This window comes from Drosophila albomicans, unplaced genomic scaffold (assembly GCF_009650485.2).
Source record: "Drosophila albomicans strain 15112-1751.03 unplaced genomic scaffold, ASM965048v2 utg000032l_pilon, whole genome shotgun sequence".
In the NCBI taxonomy this organism is placed as follows: domain Eukaryota; kingdom Metazoa; phylum Arthropoda; class Insecta; order Diptera; family Drosophilidae; genus Drosophila; species Drosophila albomicans.
In genome coordinates this window covers 1-19,738 of record NW_026263479.1, presented here as the reverse complement: position 1 = coordinate 19,738, position 19,738 = coordinate 1, and the positions used below count along the sequence as shown (strand labels likewise).

The 19,738-nt window shown below is 40.7% G+C and overlaps 2 non-coding genes across 2 annotated transcripts; both read right to left on the bottom strand.

Moving 5' to 3' along the window:
- Positions 1-11,359: 11,359 nt before the first annotated feature.
- On the bottom strand, positions 11,360-11,538 carry LOC117577186 (5.8S ribosomal RNA). Its single transcript, XR_004573071.1, has one exon. It is a non-coding gene; the product is annotated as a 5.8S ribosomal RNA (ribosomal RNA).
- Positions 11,539-12,108: 570 nt separating this feature from the next.
- Positions 12,109-14,103, bottom strand: LOC117577103 (small subunit ribosomal RNA). Its single transcript, XR_004573018.1, has one exon. It is a non-coding gene; the product is annotated as a small subunit ribosomal RNA (ribosomal RNA).
- Between the last annotated feature and the right edge of the window lie 5,635 nt (positions 14,104-19,738).

The following is a 19,738-nucleotide window of genomic DNA, read 5'->3' as shown; positions in this document are numbered from 1 at the left end:
CCTGGCTCCCGTGGTACCAGAAGACCTCCGGTCAGGTTTCGTACCACAAGGGTACTACCAATTTAACTCCAAACAGTTAGCGTTGGTGACGCACCTCGAGAATCGCTTCGTACGATAAGTGGAGGTCCACTGTGGTGAAATTCTAAGACCGTCATCCACACGGGTGAGTCAGTTTAGCTATAAGCTCGGGACTGACGGCCCAGCTACCCCGTTTAGTCGTCTCGTACGACAAGCAGAGGTGCACTGTGGTGGAATTCTAAGACCCGCCAACCACACAGGTGAGGCCAGTTTTAGCTTTCAGCTCGGGACTGACAGCCCACAAGGAAATTATCCTTTTAGTCGCCTCATACGACAAGCAGGGATAAGCTATGGAGGAATTTTAAGACCCGCCAACCACACGGGTGAGACAGTTTTAGCCACTCAGCTCGGGACTGCCGGCCCATTCGTCGCCTCCTGGTACAACAATTGCCGACGCCTTGCGAACACGGCATCGGCAAACGTTTGCAATAGCTGCATCCTCTCTTGTGTCGCAACCGCTCCAGAAACTCTCCAGACGCCATGCAGGTATTCGATCCCAAGTCCATCGAGGTGACGCAAATCTGCATATATGGGGCATACACACAGAACGTGCAGCGCATCTTCGCTATCCGCACCGCATAGACATGCAGGCGTTCCGCTTAGACGTCTCTCATGCAGAAATGCATTCAGCGATCCATGGCCTGTCAGCAGGAATCCAGCACGTAGGCTGAAACCGAAGTCTCGCCTGCTGAAGACGAACCCAGCATCCGGGATAAAAAGATGAGTCACCCGGCCGGGTTCATCACCATTTTCCCATCTGCTTTGCCACTCCTGCAGCATACGGTCGTCCAGCATCGCCATCTTCTGCTTGTTATTAAGACCCGACAGATCTTGACCAAACAGCCAGTCGCTCTCCTCCAGCGGGTGATCGCGCTTGAGTTTGAAACTAATTGCCAATTTCTTGGCAGCCAGATCAAACGGGGGAACACCAGCAAGAACTTGCAGTGCCACAGTGGACACTGTACGGCACACCGGTAGGAATCCAAGAAGGATGCGCCTTTGGCAGGACAGTAGGTGCATCCTGGCCCTTACTCGTCTCATCGCCGTGGCATACCATACTGAGGCACCAAATAGCGCACAAGGCACCATGAGTCCAGTGTAAATGGTCCGCTTGGCACGGGGACTGATCCCCCAGTCGACCCGTAGTACGCGTGCCAAAACACCAACGACTCCGCTAAGCCGATCACGTAAAGACGCGATATGCGGGTTGAAATTCAACCGCTCGCCGACCGTGATGCCCAGATACCGGTATTTGTCAACGTAGGGCAGGCTTGCTCCAGCAAACCGTACCCCCGGATGCCTATTAGCCGATAATTGGCCTTTCAGCAACATGACAGCCGTCTTACTGGTGGAGACGGACACGCCTACCTCTGTTCCCCAAGCTCCTACGATGGACATGTACTCCGCTCCTTTCGACTCCAGATCGTTTCGGGAGTTTCCCTCAACGAGAAGTAGCAAGTCGTCTGCATACGCGCTCAGTTTGCACAAAGGCTCCAAGCGCCGAAGAAGCACATCCATCATGAGGTTCCAAATGAATGGACCACTGATGGAGCCCTGTGGGCAACCTCTGGTCACCAGCACAGATGCTTCCTCGTATCTGCTGACGATGCACGCACTCCTGCCAGAGAAGAAGCTTCGCCACAAGCTGGCTTCTCGGCAGCCTGAGTCGATCAGCCGGCGTAGCACAGCATCCCACTCCACGTGGTCAAATGCTCCTTTGAAATCCACGAAGATTCCGAGTACATATCTTGCCGGGCTGGCGTCGACAGTACTCTTCACGTGTCTCCAGGCATCCTCCACACAGCGTCCAGGTTGAAATCCAAATTGCCATCTGCAGCCCTCCGGGAGCATGTCCTTCATTCGGCTGACCATGATACCCTCGAGCACCTTACCAAAGACTGGTAGCAGACATATACCACGATAAGAGCCAGGATCGCTCCTGTCCTTATCGGGCCCCTTGAGAAGTGGCACAACGCGCGGGCGTTTCCACTCAGAAGGGAAATGTCCTTCGGCTAAACAGCGGGAATACAACGCTGTAAGATGCTGCGGAATAGCACGCCAAACCTCTTTACAGATCACTCCAGTGATGCCGTCCATGCCAGGCGAGCGTCTGCTCCGTAGCCTGGCGACACAAGCACTCACTTCGTACTCGTCGAGTGTGGGCGGAAGCACATCTGGGATGGCAATCGGTGCATTCGACTCCGCAACGGGGAAAAAGTTACGGAGGAGCACTTTCGCACAGTCGTGCCATGTTACGACTGGCTCGCCATTTACCCGTAGGCAGCCCAGCTCGGAATTCCGTTTGTGACGTCGGCAAATCCTGTAGACATGCCCCCAGGGGTCATCCCGATTATCTCCAACGAAGCGACGCCAGTTGTCCTCCTTTGCCGACAGAATAAGCTTCTTGTACTGACCCACGGAGATCCGCAGGTCGGTAGCAAGTCGCCCTGCTTCATCGCTGCCACGACGACGAGCATTCTGTAGCCGCCGCCTCAGTCTCCTGACCTCTCGGCGCTTCGTACTGAGGTTGGCATTCCACCAGACCACTTTCCGAACGGCTCTCGGCTGCCTGCGTCCAAATACATGGTCGCATACACTGTGCACCAGTGCACGCGTTGCAGACACCTGGTCATCAATGGACATCTCCGTGTAGTCCTGCGGGAATTCCTCAAGCTTGCATACAAGCTCACCACGGAACGACTGCCAACGTGCATTGGAGAAGTTCCAGGACGGAACAGGAGCATCGCTCTCAACTGTGTCTCTGGGGTCTCGCGTCACCTCAACACAAATCGTGTTGTGGTCACTGAGGTCCCACTCGTCCACTCTCCAGTCATATGCGGCCCACATAAGCGCTGCTTCGTTGGCAATCGTGACGTCGATATCACTCTGTCCGCGGTGATTATCGAACGTATACAAACTACTGACCTCATTTAGCACGCCGGCTCGGGATTCTAGAATCCATTCGGTCAGCAGCTCACCCCTTCGGCGGTTCAAGTCGCCACGAGCACGCTCGAGCGATTTGCTGAACCACAAGGGGGACACTGCATTCGCATCCAAGCCACAGATAACCGGATTGCTACCAGCCAGTAGTAGCACGGCATCTAGATACGCAAGGTACGGTTCCAAATCAGTGTTGTATTGGCAGTACACGGAGCTCAGGAAGATTGAGCCAAATCTTCCAGTGACACTCACGCATACGCCAAAGTCCGTGATGAGCGACTCAATAGGCATACAGATGGCATCCGGGTCGTCCAAAAAGATGGCAGCCTTCAAACGCCGATCAGCAAACACACGCATCCCGGCTGGAATGCCCGTAATGCCGTGTCTTTTGTCGACGTATGGTTCCTGCACCAAAGCGAACATGTGGCGGGAGTCTCGCACCCGAGTTGCAAACTCAACGGTAGCGGCTCGACCTCGACCACAATTAGCTTGGATGAAGCTAAACATTTTAATGTCTAGCTTGCACCCTTGCTAAGACCGCACCATATATTGGGCACGTCTCCGACAGCATGTAATGCCCGGAGGGAAGCCCCTTGAAACGGCAGTTTCGGCAGTCCACCGGGCTAGCACATTTCAACGCTACATGGCCGGTCTGCCCGCATTGGCGGCATACTTCGTTTTTCAATCGGCATTGTGAAACCTTGTGGTCGAATCCCACACAGCGATGACACGCGTATGTTCGGACGAGCGACCTACAGCGGAAGGAAAACCACTTGATGTAGACCCGTCCGGTCTTATCAAGCACCGCTTGCGCCTTTTCGTCACATTCTAGTGTCAGATTGATTCTGACACCGTCAGTGACCGACCACGGCTTCGACGCCATATGCACCATCTTCTTGAAGGCCGACGGCGAGAACTCCTCCTTGAAGTGGTTCTCATAGAGCTCGTCCATGAAGACTTCCGGTAGAATCGCTGTGTCCACGTCGAACACGGTGACTTTCGACCTCACTCCACGGTTGCGCTCAACCTCCAGACCGACCTCGTTGAACTTCGCGTTGGCCACCACTTTTTTTGATTTCACTTCTTGACGGCGTACGAATGACGGCGCCACCGCGCTTCAATTCACGGATTTCGTGAACCCTAACGCCCAGAGCTGGAGCAACTTGGCTCATTACCTTATCGGCAATCTCCTTGCCCGACACTGTCGGGTCCTTGCTCGTCACCACAGCCGACCACGTTTCCACGGGCTTCTTGGCTGCAGGAGCATTTCGAGGTGCGGCAATCGGGGCAACGCCGGAGACAGCTCTGGTGCCAGCACCACTCGTACTTGGGGCCGTAAAGGGCGCAGCAGCTGGTTGGCACAACGCAACCTTCGTCTCCAAAACGGCGTTTCGCACAACTAGCGCGGTCACCAGCTCGCCAAGCCGGGCAGTTGCCTCCAAAACGGCGATGGCCGCTTCCGGCGCCATTCCAGCGCGCAGCACAGCGGACCTCACCGTCTGGTCTACACCCGCCAGCTGAGCCAATACGGCATCAGACCCTTCCTTCACCACACTGGCAGCAACAAAATTACCAGCAGGAGCTGGACAGGCAGGCCCGCTCATTCGGGCGATAGCCTCCACCGTAGCGGGTGCAGGGGCGGCAGTAGCAGCAGCAACTCCATCGGCGACTCCAGCGGCGGTTCCAGCAGCGGTTCCAGCGGCGGCTCCAGCGGCGGATCCAGTGGCGACATCGTTGACGGCTGCTCCATCGGCGTTGGCTCCAATGAAGGAGACAGCCAGCCGCTTGGCAGAGGAGGCATCGTCGCTCGCAACCAAGATGGGCGACGATACAGCCCTATTCCGCGCCCGTCTGCTCCTTTTCTCTTTCACTTTTGGGCGATCCTCTGAAATGGACATTTCAGACTCGCTACACACACTCGACATTCCGCGCATTTTATTGTTCATCACAACAAACCGCAGAAGAAATACTGCAAGCAGTAAAACCCAAGCAGTGCAACCAGTACACTTGTGGCAAGCAGTGTACTCAGTGTAAGGTCCAAATTAACAAGCTTTTGTCCGTGACAAAAACTGTGAGCTTTTTCTCAACTTTCTTATTTTCTTCTTCTTCTTTTATTGCTATTCACTGAAAGAACTAGGACTAGAACTAGAACTAGAACTAGAACTAGAACTAGAACTTTTCACGCACGTGGTATTAATTTTCCACAAAAGAAATTAAATTTCTCGGAAAATCTAAGTGTCACTGTCACTATTTTCTATCCAAATTATTGCGTTTAGGTTCCCGCACGGGACACACTAAATTCCGTCTTTGTCGGCACTGTTTTTTATCGTGTTACGCGATTTTCGTACGGAGCGCACGGGACGCACGTCTGCTCACTTCGGAAGTTCGTTCGCAACTGAGTAGATAGGGACAGTAGGAATCTCGTTAATCCATTCATGCGCGTCACTAATTAGATGACGAGGCATTGGCTATTTTTTTTTTTTTGTAGGAAATGAATTTGCCCACACAACAATGCCATATATGAATGGCACGTCATATGACTGTTTTCCCTTTACTTTGTACACAATAGATGTTGGCCAGTGTAGTTGACTTTCAATGAGGAAAGTAAACCTCGGTGCTAACCCACTCCTTGGCGATATCCAGTATGGAACATGAACGTCTTAAAGCCGCAGACTCCGCCATCTACCACCCTGGTACTGATAATATTGCTATCACCAGCGTTAAGGACTCCCAGTGCTCTCAGTCGTTTTTACCGACCGATAGCTCCAGATGCCCCTCCAGTTTAGCGTAGCAGAAACGATTTTAATGTCCTCATGTGCCCGATAATCCCGAACCAGAGCCGTTCGTACGTCCTGTCTGTGTCGTAGATCTCAACCTTACTCTGATGAGCTTGGTCAAGATCAAGTCCGTCAGTCACAACCTGAGCGTCGATCACTATAGTGTGATCTGGTCGGAAACCCACCAGGTCCGGCTTATATATCCTGTTCTCTCCCTGCAGACTTGGTTCAGCAATGACAGAGTAGCCTCTCGTCTCAAGTCCCCGCTTGAGATAATTAGCTACACTGTTGTGTCTAGCCACCCGCCTCCCATGCGTACGATGACACTTCTGCAGAATGTGGTTTAGTGATTCGGGGAGCATCACATCCTGCACGACACTGCCTCTCCAATTCGTGCCTTCCCCTCGTGGTACGAGACCGCGTGGGTAGGGCATTTATCCGCAGTTTGATCCCATTCAAATAAGCTTTTCCAGTTAACAAACGCGTGGGTGCGACAACCCACCCGTGTTGCGGAGCATAACGCCCTGCTTCACGGAGACCGCTACCATCAACAGAGGAGTGCAACCTATCCGCCCAGTACGAATCGATCAAAAGGCGTGTATCCAGAGCCGCGTCTCCCGATGCCTTGCACCTATCTCGGGCCCTCCGAATTTCCGCACTAAGGAACGAACTGGCCGTCTCGGATTGCTCGAGGTGGGGCCATTTTATGTTCGTTAGCCTCTGTATGCGCAGCATTGGAGCTGTCCTTCGAACTGAGGGAACACCGAGACCCCCACTTGTGTGGGGGGCATGGAAGAATGCTACTGACACATCCATAGGAAGATCTAACCATTTCCTTACGACCGACCGTACCAGTCTGTCACACTTCTCTCAAAACGCCTATTGCCACACTACCAAGGGTTAGCTTGTGATATAGCTGTGGAATGAGGACAGTTCTGAGGGCGAATAACTTCTGCTGTGGCTTCAGGGGGGACCGCGATATGATATCCAATCTGGGACCAATGTCCTCAGTCGGATTGTAGCGGGCCCTCCCGTCCGCAGTGAACTGAATGCCGAGATACCTCCACTCTCTCCGAACGCTTCAAGCTTGGACACGTGCGCGAACCTACACAGAAGCTCCGTGATTCGATCACAGTACACTTCTGCTTCGGTTGCCCCTTGACACTAACAGTAAAAACACTTATTAGCGTTTAGGGTCAGCCCAACGGACGCCAAAAAGGAGACCGTGGTATCCAATAATGCCTGAAGGCCCTTCGGTGTAGAAGCAAACAACACCAGATCGTCTGCGAACGCTGCAGCGTTTGTTTTGGCATTTCCGACACTGACACCAATCTCGTCCGGTAGAGACCTGAGCAACCGGTCGATGACCCAAGTTGAACATATGTGGAGACAAAGGGTCACCCTGCTTCACACCTCTAGCAGGGACGAATTCCTCTGATCTCCAGCCTTTACCATTGAGACTAGTGCCACCTCCCAAGTACAAGCTACGTACGTAGTCAACAAAACCCGTTGGTGCACCATACGCGGATAGGGTGTCAATTACCGCTGCGTGAGACACAGAGTCAAACGCTTTGCTGACATCAAGTGTCGCGATATAACACGACGCATGACGTCTATGGTGGTCCCTCAGGATTAAGTCAACTATTGTCGCGTTATCGGCGCAACCGTCAGTAGGAAGAAACCCCCGCTGACGCGGATCCCAATCGACTGATGAGGCCAATCGAGATGCCAAGATGGCATTGAGTTGTCTAACTATGACAGAAGGCACCGATATCGGACGGAAGTCTTCTGGTCGGGATGCTCTTACCGTCTTCGGGATGAAAACGGTTCGAGCCATTCGGAAGAGTGTGGGTAGTTTGCCGCACCAGAGAATAAGGTTCATTATGCGAAGCATAACACCACTGGGAATACTCCTGGCAGTTCTTGGAGATATTCCGTCCGGTCCGGGAGAAGAAGTCAATGGCACTTGATGCAATTGCAGGTCCCTAGACGTAATAGGTGACCATACCCCCTCAAGCAAGTGTCCCATATGGGGCACGGTGCTATTGCAAGAGGAAAGGCTCTGCTGTGTCATGACTTCTCTCCAGTATGGTTCCATAATCTCTTGGTTTGGCATTACCGACTCGTCGGGTCCTGCAAGCAAGGATCCAATGCATCGACCTTTATGTTTGTCCCAGTTACGCTGAACCCTAGCGAACTGCTGCCTTCTATTTTGTCTCCTATTGCGAGGCTCAGGAAAGACTCTCGCCGAAACCGGACCTTCGTTTCGATTCGGAAAAATTTCCAGGAGATAGTTAGACAAACACTGGAGAGTTGCTTCTTTGCCCGAAGTCTGCGCTCCATCAATGATAGATTGCAGAACCTCGACTCTCCACGATCGATTACATCCCACAGGGCCGAAGCCCCGCAGTATCCGCATGAGGACGTCGTCCGAATGTATCGATGGTGTGATTGGAACCGACTCTGACATTGAAGAAGAAGACTCAAGCCCACTTATACTAGGGCGGCGCGTAATGGTTTGTGGTTCACTAATTTCGGGGATAAGAGCCGCTTGCCCTCTTAGCTGCTCGATTAAGAGAGTCATAGTTACTCCCGCCGTTGACCCGCGCTTACTTGAATTTCTTCACTTTGACATTCAGAGCACTGGGCAGAAATCACATTGTGTCAACACCCGCTAGGGCCATCACAATGCTTTGTTTTAATTAGACAGTCGGATTCCCCAAGTCCGTGCCAGTTCTGAATTGATTGTTAATTGATAATCGTTATAATTTAAAAGAACTAGCTGGTTGCCCAACTAGTATTCTTAAAAATTTTAGCAAGAAAGTTCCACAATTGGCTACGTAACTAAACTATCCGGGGAACAAGAAACTACCATAAATGATAGAAACTCTATTTACCCAGAACGAGCACATAAACCATGTTATTGTTTCCCAATCAAGCCCGACTATCTCAATCTTCAGAGCCAATCCTTATCCCGAAGTTACGGATCTAATTTGCCGACTTCCCTTACCTACATTATTCTATCGACTAGAGACTCTTCACCTTGGAGACCAGCTGCGGATATTGGTACGGCCTGTTGAGAAGTTTGCGTGTCCCCACCATAAATTTTCAAGGTCCGAGGAGAAAATATCGACACAACAGTATATGTCATGCTCTTCTAGCCCATCTACCATATCTCTCTGCGAAAGACTTCCATGGTAGTACGGCTATAAAACAGAAAAAAGAAACTCTTCCGATATCTCTCGACGGCTTCTTTATGGTCGTTCCTGTTGCCAGGATGAGCACGAGGCCCATATTTAATAACAAACGGATACTCAACAGGTTACGGAATTGGAACCGTATTCCCTTTCGTTCAAAATTATTCAAGTTTTTTAATTATGACAAAATATAAATTTTAGTTACTTTTTTTTACTTGAAAATTTTCGGCTTTCGCCTTGAACTTAGGACCGACTAACTCGTGATCAACCACTGTTCACACGAAACCCTTCTCCACTTCAGTCCTCCAAGGTCTCATTCGATTATTTGCTACTACCACCAAGATCTGTACCAATGACGGCTCCATGCAGGCTTACGCCAAACACTTCTAAGCACACCATTGTACCTTCCTACTCACTAAAGTTTCAAAATTTATATTACAAGTAATATAAATCATCTACTTTAGCGGTAATGTATAGGTATACAACTTAAGCGCCATCCATTTTAAGGGCTAGTTGCTTCGGCAGGTGAGTTGTTACACACTCCTTAGCGGATTTCGACTTCCATGATCACCGTCCTGCTGTTTTAAGCAACCAACGCCTTTCATGGTTTCTGAATGAGTTGTTAATTTGGGCACCGTAACATTACGTTTGGTTCATCCCACAGCGCCAGTTCTGCTTACCAAAAGTGGCCCACTGGGCACATTATATCATAACCTTAAACTTCATATCAAGAAAGTTAAGGTTCTTACCCATTTAAAGTTTGAGAATAGGTTAAGATCGTTTCGACCCTAAGGCCTCTAATCATTCGCTTTACCAGATAAGATTATTTTATACAACAGTTAAATGCACCAGCTATCCTGAGGGAAACTTCGGAAGGAACCAGCTACTAGATGGTTCGATTGGTCTTTCGCCCCTATACTCAATTCTGACAATCGATTTGCACGTCAGAACTGTTTCGGTCTTCCATCAGGGTTTCCCCTGACTTCAACCTGATCAAGTATAGTTCACCATCTTTCGGGTCACAGCATATATGCTCAAGGTACGTTCCAGTTAGAGGCATAAATAATATAAATATTATTATACATAACTATATAGAACGCCCCGGGATTGCGTTAATCAACTATAAATAGTTAAAAAACTAATCCCAATAATAGTCAAGTTAATTACGCTATTAGGTTTATATCCCAATAACTTGCACATATGTTAGACTCCTTGGTCCGTGTTTCAAGACGGGTCCCGAAGGTATCCTGAATCTTTCGCATTGTTAATCATACAAGTGCTTATAATAAACATAAAAATCAATGATAATCATGCCATTATATAATTCCGAAAAATTAACGCACTGTACTCATATAATCTATCAGCACTTTATCAAATTTTTGAAATTTATTTTATGTTAAAATGCAAGCACTCTAATTTAAATAAACTCTTATCAAAATTGTTTGATAAATTCCATACATGCTAATAGATTACAATGTCCTTATATGGAAAAAATGCACACTATCGTTATAATATTGATTAAATATTACAATTCTAATGATGAATTTTCCATAACGGATATTCAGGTTCATCGGGCTTAACCTCTAAGCAGTTTCACGTACTATTTAACTCTCTATTCAGAGTTCTTTTCAACTTTCCCTCACGGTACTTGTTTACTATCGGTCTCATGGTTATATTTAGTTTTAGATGGAGTTTACCACCCACTTAGTGCTGCACTATCAAGCAACACGACTCTTTGGAAACATCATCTAATAATCATTAACGTTATACGGGCCTGGCACCCTCTATGGGTAAATGGCCTCATTTAAGAAGGACTTAAATCGTTAATTTCTCATACTAGAATATTGACGTTCCATACACTGCATCTCACATTTGCCATATAGACAAAGTGACTTAGTGCTGAACTGATTTCTTTTCGCTCGCCGCTACTAAGAAAATCCTTGTTAGTTTCTTTTCCTCCCCTAATTAATATGCTTAAATTCAGGGGGTAGTCCCATATGAGTTGAGGTTGTTTAATTACACTTATAGACAATTCTCTGCCTATTTTGAAATATACTATTTTTTTCTTGAAGGTCCATAATATTCACAAAATTATTCTTTATACCATATTCGTTAATAAGAGGCAATTCTAGTTTATAAAATAATATATTTTATGCTAGACATTCCTCAATATTATTTGAAATGAATAAAGAACATATAATTCTTCAAATTTCTCATGCAACAGAGTTTTAGTATTTTTCATTTATTAATTCATATTATGAATATCTTAAGCGAGAACTTTTTAGATTCACACTTATATTATCCAATAATATACAATGTGCTTAAAATTCCGAAAAATTTTAAACAACTTATTTTAGCATAGTCTTACAACCCTCAACCATATGTAGTCCAAGCAGCACTAAAAAATTAATTAAAGTACATAACAGCATGGACTGCGATATGCGTTCAAAATGTCGATGTTCATGTGTCCTGCAGTTCACACGATGACGCACAGTTTGCTGCGTTCTTCATCGACCCATGAGCCGAGTGATCCACCGCTTAGAGTGATACAATTTTTTTTTTATTTCATTACGTCAAGAATATTTTTATTGAAAGAAATTAAAAATACACCATTTTACTGGCATATATCAATTCCTTCAATAAAATTTTTTTTTTTTATACCTAAATAAATGTTGCGAAATGTCTTAGTTTTACATAATCGATAATAATAAGATATATGACAAGTATATTTTAGCTAAATTTATTTATTATGATCAACATATGTAAAGCGTTAACCTGCAAACAGGTACACAACATGTTTTTCTTTAGGTGTTGCGAACCAATGTATGCGCACTGGAATATGCACAATACATTTTGCAACGCATGTATATTATGGTACATATACACGCAGTTTTTTATTTTATCCAAAACACATAAAACACTCTTAATACAGTATATAATAATAATACATGACAAACGGTTTTTAGCTAATTTAAATTATTATATGTTGCATAATTGTATCTCATATGATTGAATAAAATATTTATATTTATTAGTTACATAATTTATTAAATATTGCAATTCCCTAAAAGAGAAAAACAAATTTAATTTATTAACGGTTAGATGCATTAAAACAATAATGATCCTTCCGCAGGTTCACCTACGGAAACCTTGTTACGACTTTTACTTCCTCTAAATAATCAAGTTCGGTCAACTTTTGCGAAACAACCGCAACACACAAGGCGTCACAGTGATCACGTCCGGAGACCTCACTAAATAATTCAATCGGTAGTAGCGACGGGCGGTGTGCACAAAGGGCAGGGACGTAATCAATGCGAGTTAATGACTCACACTTACTGGGAATTCCAAGTTCATGTGAACAGTTTCAGTTCACAATCCCAAGCATGAAAGTGGTTCAGCGGTTTACCCGGACCTCTCGGTCTAGGAAATACACGTTGATACTTTCATTGTAGCGCGCGTGCAGCCCAGGACATCTAAGGGCATCACAGACCTGTTATTGCTCAATCTCATTATTGCTAGACGCAATTTGTCCATTTAAGAAGCTAGTGTCCTTATAATGGGACAAACCAACAGGTACGGCTCCACTTATATAAACACATTCAAACACAATAAACATTTTACTGCCACCATGAATGAAGGCTATATAAGCTTCAACACCATAATCCTGAAGATATCTATTTAATATATTTGAGTCTCGTTCGTTATCGGAATTAACCAGACAAATCACTCCACGAACTAAGAACGGCCATGCACCACCACCCATAGATTCGAGAAAGAGCTATCAATCTGTCTTACACACTTATGTTCGGACCTGGTAAGTTTTCCCGTGTTGAGTCAAATTAAGCCGCAGGCTCCACTCCTGGTGGTGCCCTTCCGTCAATTCCTTTAAGTTTCAGCTTTGCAACCATACTTCCCCCGGAGCCCAAAAGCTTTGGTTTCCCGGGAAGCGACTGAGAGAGCCATAAAAGTAGCTACACCCAATTGCTAGCTGGCATCGTTTATGGTTAGAACTAGGGCGGTATCTGATCGCCTTCGAACCTCTAACTTTCGTTCTTGATTAATGAAAACATCTTTGGCAAATGCTTTCGCTTAAGTTAGTCTTACGACGGTCCAAGAATTTCACCTCTCGCGTCGTAATACTAATGCCCCCAAACTGCTTCTATTAATCATTACCTCTTGATCTGAAAACCAATGAAAGCAGAACAGAGGTCTTATTTCATTATCCCATGCACAGAATATTCAGGCATTTGAAGCCTGCTTTAAGCACTCTAATTTGTTCAAAGTAATTGTACCGGCCCACAATAACACTCGATGAAGAGCACTAATGCAGGTTTTTAAATAGGAGGAACATATAAAAAAGTACAAGTACCTAATTATATATAAGAACTCCACCGGTAATACGCTTACATACATAAAGGTATAGTACTAACTACAATTGTAAGTTGCACTACCCGTATGAAGCACAAGTTCAACTACGAACGTTTTAACCGCAACAACTTTTAATATACGCTATTGGAGCTGGAATTACCGCGGCTGCTGGCACCAGACTTGCCCTCCAATAGGTCCTTGTTAAAGGATTTAAAGTGTACTCATTCCAATTACAGGGCTCGGATATGAGTCCTGTATTGTTATTTTTCGTCACTACCTCCCCGAGCTGGGAGTGGGTAATTTACGCGCCTGCTGCCTTCCTTAGATGTGGTAGCCGTTTCTCAGGCTCCCTCTCCGGAATCGAACCCTGATTCCCCGTTACCCGTTGCAACCATGGTAGTCCTAGATACTACCATCAAAAGTTGATAGGGCAGACATTTGAAAGATCTGTCGTCGGTACGAGACCATACGATCTGCATGTTATCTAGAGTTCAACCAGTGTAACGATCTTGCGATCGCTTGGTTTTAGCCTAATAAAAGCACACGTTCCAGAAGGTCCGTGTTTTAATTGCATGTATTAGCTCTAGAATTACCACAGTTATCCAAGTAACTGTTAACGATCTAAGGAACCATAACTGATATAATGAGCCTTTTGCGGTTTCACTATTAATTCGTGTGTACTTAGACATGCATGGCTTAATCTTTGAGACAAGCATATAACTACTGGCAGGATCAACCAGAATAATGTTCATTTCATTATGTAAATATATTTAAAATATAATTACATAAATCTTCAAATATGTAAAATACATGACAACTCACAAATATTTTTGAATAACAAACGATAATATTCAATAATTGTATATATATATATGTTATACTTGACATGTACTATACGAATGTGGCCATAATTAGATAGCATTCACGTTCGCTAGTTATAATTCACAATTGTTTATATAAATATATATACTTATATATAAAATATATATGCATATAATCGTTCAAAAATATCATTTTATTTCAACTTACTAAATATATTATATCACACATGCATATTTATAATTTAAATTCAATTAATTGAATAAAAAATTATTTTATTTTGATGACAAATTGATAATTTTATCTAATTCTGCATTTACGTGTAGACAATATTATATTAGTAAAAACCTCCGTCCACAATAGTGTCCTAGAGGATTTTTCAATTATTCACAAAATATTAATTCTTTAGCTACGAAACACCGTCTTCTTTTTGAAAAAGACATTTAATACATTATATGCTTATATAATAGTAATAATTATATAACCATATAATAGTATCAATTTTTATATCGGATGAGACTAATAATTAATTAATAATAACATAATTATTACTTAATATGCAAACTGAAATATATGCATCCAATACATATATACGTGATGAGCACACACTGCCACCATGTATAGGTTTTGTGACACGTTTTCTACAATGCTCTTATTTTATTTAGTATTACCATCTAACGTATCTTTTTGTTGCACTAATTTAATAATACAACAGTAAAACTTCATTATTTTTAACTTTTTTAATCATATTGCCTTCTATATGATTATTTTCATATATTATTTATATATGACTTATGCCGGCAAGACTCACTCCATATACATAGTCATATATATTTCACTTGTGAAATTTTTCTCATATGACATGCCTGCTCGACATCACCACCCCTATATAGGTTTTGTGACACGTTTTCTACAACCAGCTCATTTTACTAAGGTATACCACCTAATGTATCTTTATGTTGCACTAATTTAATAATGCAACAGTAAAACTTCATTATTTTTAACTTTTTTTAATCATATTGCCTTCTATATGATTATTTTCATATATTATTTATATATGACTTATGCCGGCAAGACTCACTCCATATACATAGTCATATATATTTCACTTGTGAAATTTTTCTCATATGACATGCCTGCTCGACATCACCACCCCTATATAGGTTTTGTGACACGTTTTCTACAACCAGCTCATTTTACTAAGGTATACCACCTAATGTATCTTTATGTTGCACTAATTTAATAATGCAACAGTAAAACTTCATTATTTTTAACTTTTTTAATCATATTGCCTTCTATATGATTATTTTCATATATTATTTATATATGACCGGCAAGACTCACTCCATATACATAGTCATATATATTTCACTTGTGAAATTTTTCTCATATGACATGCCTGCTCGACATCACCACCCCTATATAGGTTTTGTGACACGTTTTCTACAACCAGCTCATTTTTTATTTAGGTATACCACCTAATGTATCTTTATGTTGCACTAATTTAATAATGCAACAGTAAAACTTCATTATTTTTAACTTTTTTAATCATATTGCCTTCTATATGATTATTTTCATATATTATTTATATATGACTTATGCCGGCATGACACTCCATATAAATAGTCATATATATTTCACTTGTGAAATTTTTCTCATATGACATGCCTGCCCGACCTCACCACCCCTATATAGGTTTTGTGACACGTTTTCTACAATGCTCTTATTTTATTTAGTATTACCATCTAACGTATCTTTTTGTTGCACTAATTTAATAATACAACAGTAAAACTTCATTATTTTTAACTTTTTTAATCATATTGCCTTCTATATGATTATTTTCATATATTATTTATATATGACTTATGCCGGCAAGACTCACTCCATATACATAGTCATATATATTTCACTTGTGAAATTTTTCTCATATGACATGCCTGCTCGACATCACCACCCCTATATAGGTTTTGTGACACGTTTTCTACAACCAGCTCATTTTACTAAGGTATATACCACCTAATGTATCTTTATGTTGCACTAATTTAATAATGCAACAGTAAAACTTCATTATTTTTAACTTTTTTAATCATATTGCCTTCTATATGATTATTTTCATATATTATTTATATATGACTTATGCCGGCATGACACTCCATATAAATAGTCATATATATTTCACTTGTGAAATTTTTCTCATATGACATGCCTGCCCGACCTCACCACCCTATATAGGTTTTGTGACACGTTTTCTACAATGCTCTTATTTTATTTAGTATTACCATCTAACGTATCTTTTTGTTGCACTAATTTAATAATACAACAGTAAAACTTCATTATTTTTAACTTTTTTAATCATATTGCCTTCTATATGATTATTTTCATATATTATTTATATATGACTTATGCCGGCAAGACTCACTCCATATACATAGTCATATATATTTCACTTGTGAAATTTTTCTCATATGACATGCCTGCTCGACATCACCACCCCTATATAGGTTTTGTGACACGTTTTCTCACAACCAGCTCATTTTACTAAGGTATACCACCTAATGTATCTTTATGTTGCACTAATTTAATAATGCAACAGTAAAACTTCATTATTTTTAACTTTTTTAATCATATTGCCTTCTATATGATTATTTTTCATATATTATTTATATATGACTTATGCCGGCATTACACTCCATATACATAGACATATATATTTCACTTGTGAAATTTTTCTCATATGACATGCCTGCCCGACCTCACCACCCCTATATAGGTTTTGTGACACGTTTTCTACAACCCGCTCATTTTACTAAGGTCTACCACCTAATGTATCTTTATGTGGCACTATTTTAATAATACAACAGCAAAACTTCATTATTTTATTATCAATAATTTGTATTAAAAAATACTAGTACAATCGTAAATTGTTTAACATTGTTTAAAATTTTTGTCAAGTTGAACTCATATCTCGGTAGAACCTTATATCATATGGCTGCAGTTCAATAAAAAATTCACCAAGTCCAAAAAATTTTTTTTCTCAAGTTAAATTCAAAATCTTATCTCATTTTATTAAAAAACTGTATAAAATGATATATAAAAAGTTTTTTCTACAATTTTCATATGTTGAAATTTTTTGTCAAAGTTGAACTCATATCTCGGTAGAACCTCATATCATATGGCTGCAGTTCAATAAAAAAAATTCACCAAGTCCAAAAAATTTTTTTCTCAAGTTAAATTAAAAAATCTTATCTCATTATATTAATAAACAGTATAAAATGATATTTAAAAAAGTTTTTTCTTCAATTTTCATATGTTGAAATTTTTTGTCAAAGTTGAACTCATATTTCGGTAGAACCTCATATCATATGGCTGAAGTTCAATAAAAAAATTTACCAAGTCCAAAAAATTTACCAAGTCCAAAAAAATTTTTTCTCAAGTTAAATTCAAAATCTTATCTCATTTTATTAAAAACTATATAAAATGATATATATAAAAAGTTTTTTCTTCAATTTTCATATGTTTGAAATTTTTTGTCAAAGTTGAACTCATATCTCGGTAGAACCTCATATCATATGGCTGCAGTTCAATAAAAAATTCACCAAGTCCAAAAAATTTTTTTCTCAAGTTAAATTCAAAATCGTATCTCATTATATTAATAAACTGTATAAAATGATATTTAAAAAGTTTTTTCTTCAATTTTCATATGTTGAAAATTTTTTTCAATGTTGAACTCATATCTCGGTAGAACCTCATATCATATGGCTGAAGTTCAATAAAAAAATTCACCAAGTCCAAAAAATCTTTTTCTCAAGTTAAATTCAAAATCTTATCTCATTATATTAATAAACTGTTTAAAATGATAATTAAAAATGATATTTAAAAAGTTTTTTTCTTCAATTTTCATATGTTGAAATTTTTTGTCAAAGTTGAACTCATCTCTCGGTAGAACCTCATATCATATGGCTGCAGTTCAATAAAAAATTCACCAAGTCAAAAAAATCTTTTTCTCAAGTTAAATTCAAAATCTTATCTCATTATATTAATAAACTGTATAAAATGATATTTAAAAAAGTTTTTTCTTCAATTTTCATATGTTGAAATTTTTTGTCATAGTTGAACTCATCTCTCGGTAGAACCTCATATCATATGGCTGCAATTCAATAAAAAATTCACCAAGTCCAAAAAATTTTTTTCTCAAGTTAAATTCAAAATTGTATCTCATTTTATTAATAAACTGTATAAAATGATATTTAAAAAGTTTTTTTCTTCAATTTTCATATGTTTGAAATTTTTTGTCAAAGTTGAACTCATCTCTCGGTAGAACCTCATATCATATGGCTGCAGTTCAATAAAAAATTCACCAAGTCCAAAAAATCTTTTTCTCAAGTTAAAATTCAAATCTTATCTCATTATATTAATAAACAGTATAAAATGCTAATATAAAAAGTTTTTTCTTCAATTTTCATATGTTGAAAATATTTTAAAATGTCAAAGTTGAACTCATATCTCATGTCTTAATTTGTGCCACTAATATGATGGCGTTCTTTTGCTACCAAAACAATATATATAATTGTGTATGAAATAAATGCATACTTAAAATACGCAAGTATTCTGTTCATATATAGATACATACATAAATGTATATTATATATTTTTGTACACATATATCATGCATATTTTTAATTTTCGCCACTAATATGATGGCGTCCTTCTGGCTACCAAATAAATATATATAACTAACGCATACTAAATAAATGCATATTTAAAATATACAAGTATTTTGTACACATAGATATACTATGCATATTCTTAATTTTCGCCACTAATATAATGGCGTTCCTTTTGCTACCAAAATAAATATATATAACTAACGCATACTAAATAAATGCATATTTAAAATACGCAAGTATTTTTGTACACATAGATATACTATGCATATTCTTAATTTTCGCCACTAATATAATGGCGTTCCTTTTGCTACCAAATAAATATATATATAACCAACGCATAATAATAAATGCATATATAAAAATACAAGTATTTTGTACACATAGATATACTATGCATATTCTTAATTTTCGCCACTAATATAATGGCGTTCCTTTTGCTACCAAATAAATATATATATAACAACGCATAATAAAATAAATGCATATATAAAATATGCAAGTATTTTGTATACATAGATATACTATGCATATTCTTTAATTTTCGCCACTAATATAATGGCGTTCCTTTTGCTACCAAATAAAATATATATAACCTAACGCATAATAAATAAATGCATATTTAAAATACGCAAGTATTTTGTACACATAGTTATATACTATGCATATTCTTAATTTTCGCCACTAATATAATGGCGTTCCTTTTGCTACCAAATAAATATATACAACTAACGCATTATAAATAAATGCATATATAAAATACGCAAGTGTTTTGTATACTTAGATATACTATGCATATTCTTAATTTTCGCCACTAATATAATGGCGTTCCTTTTGCTACCGAAATAAATATATATATAACCAACGCATAAAAATAAATGCATATAAAAATATG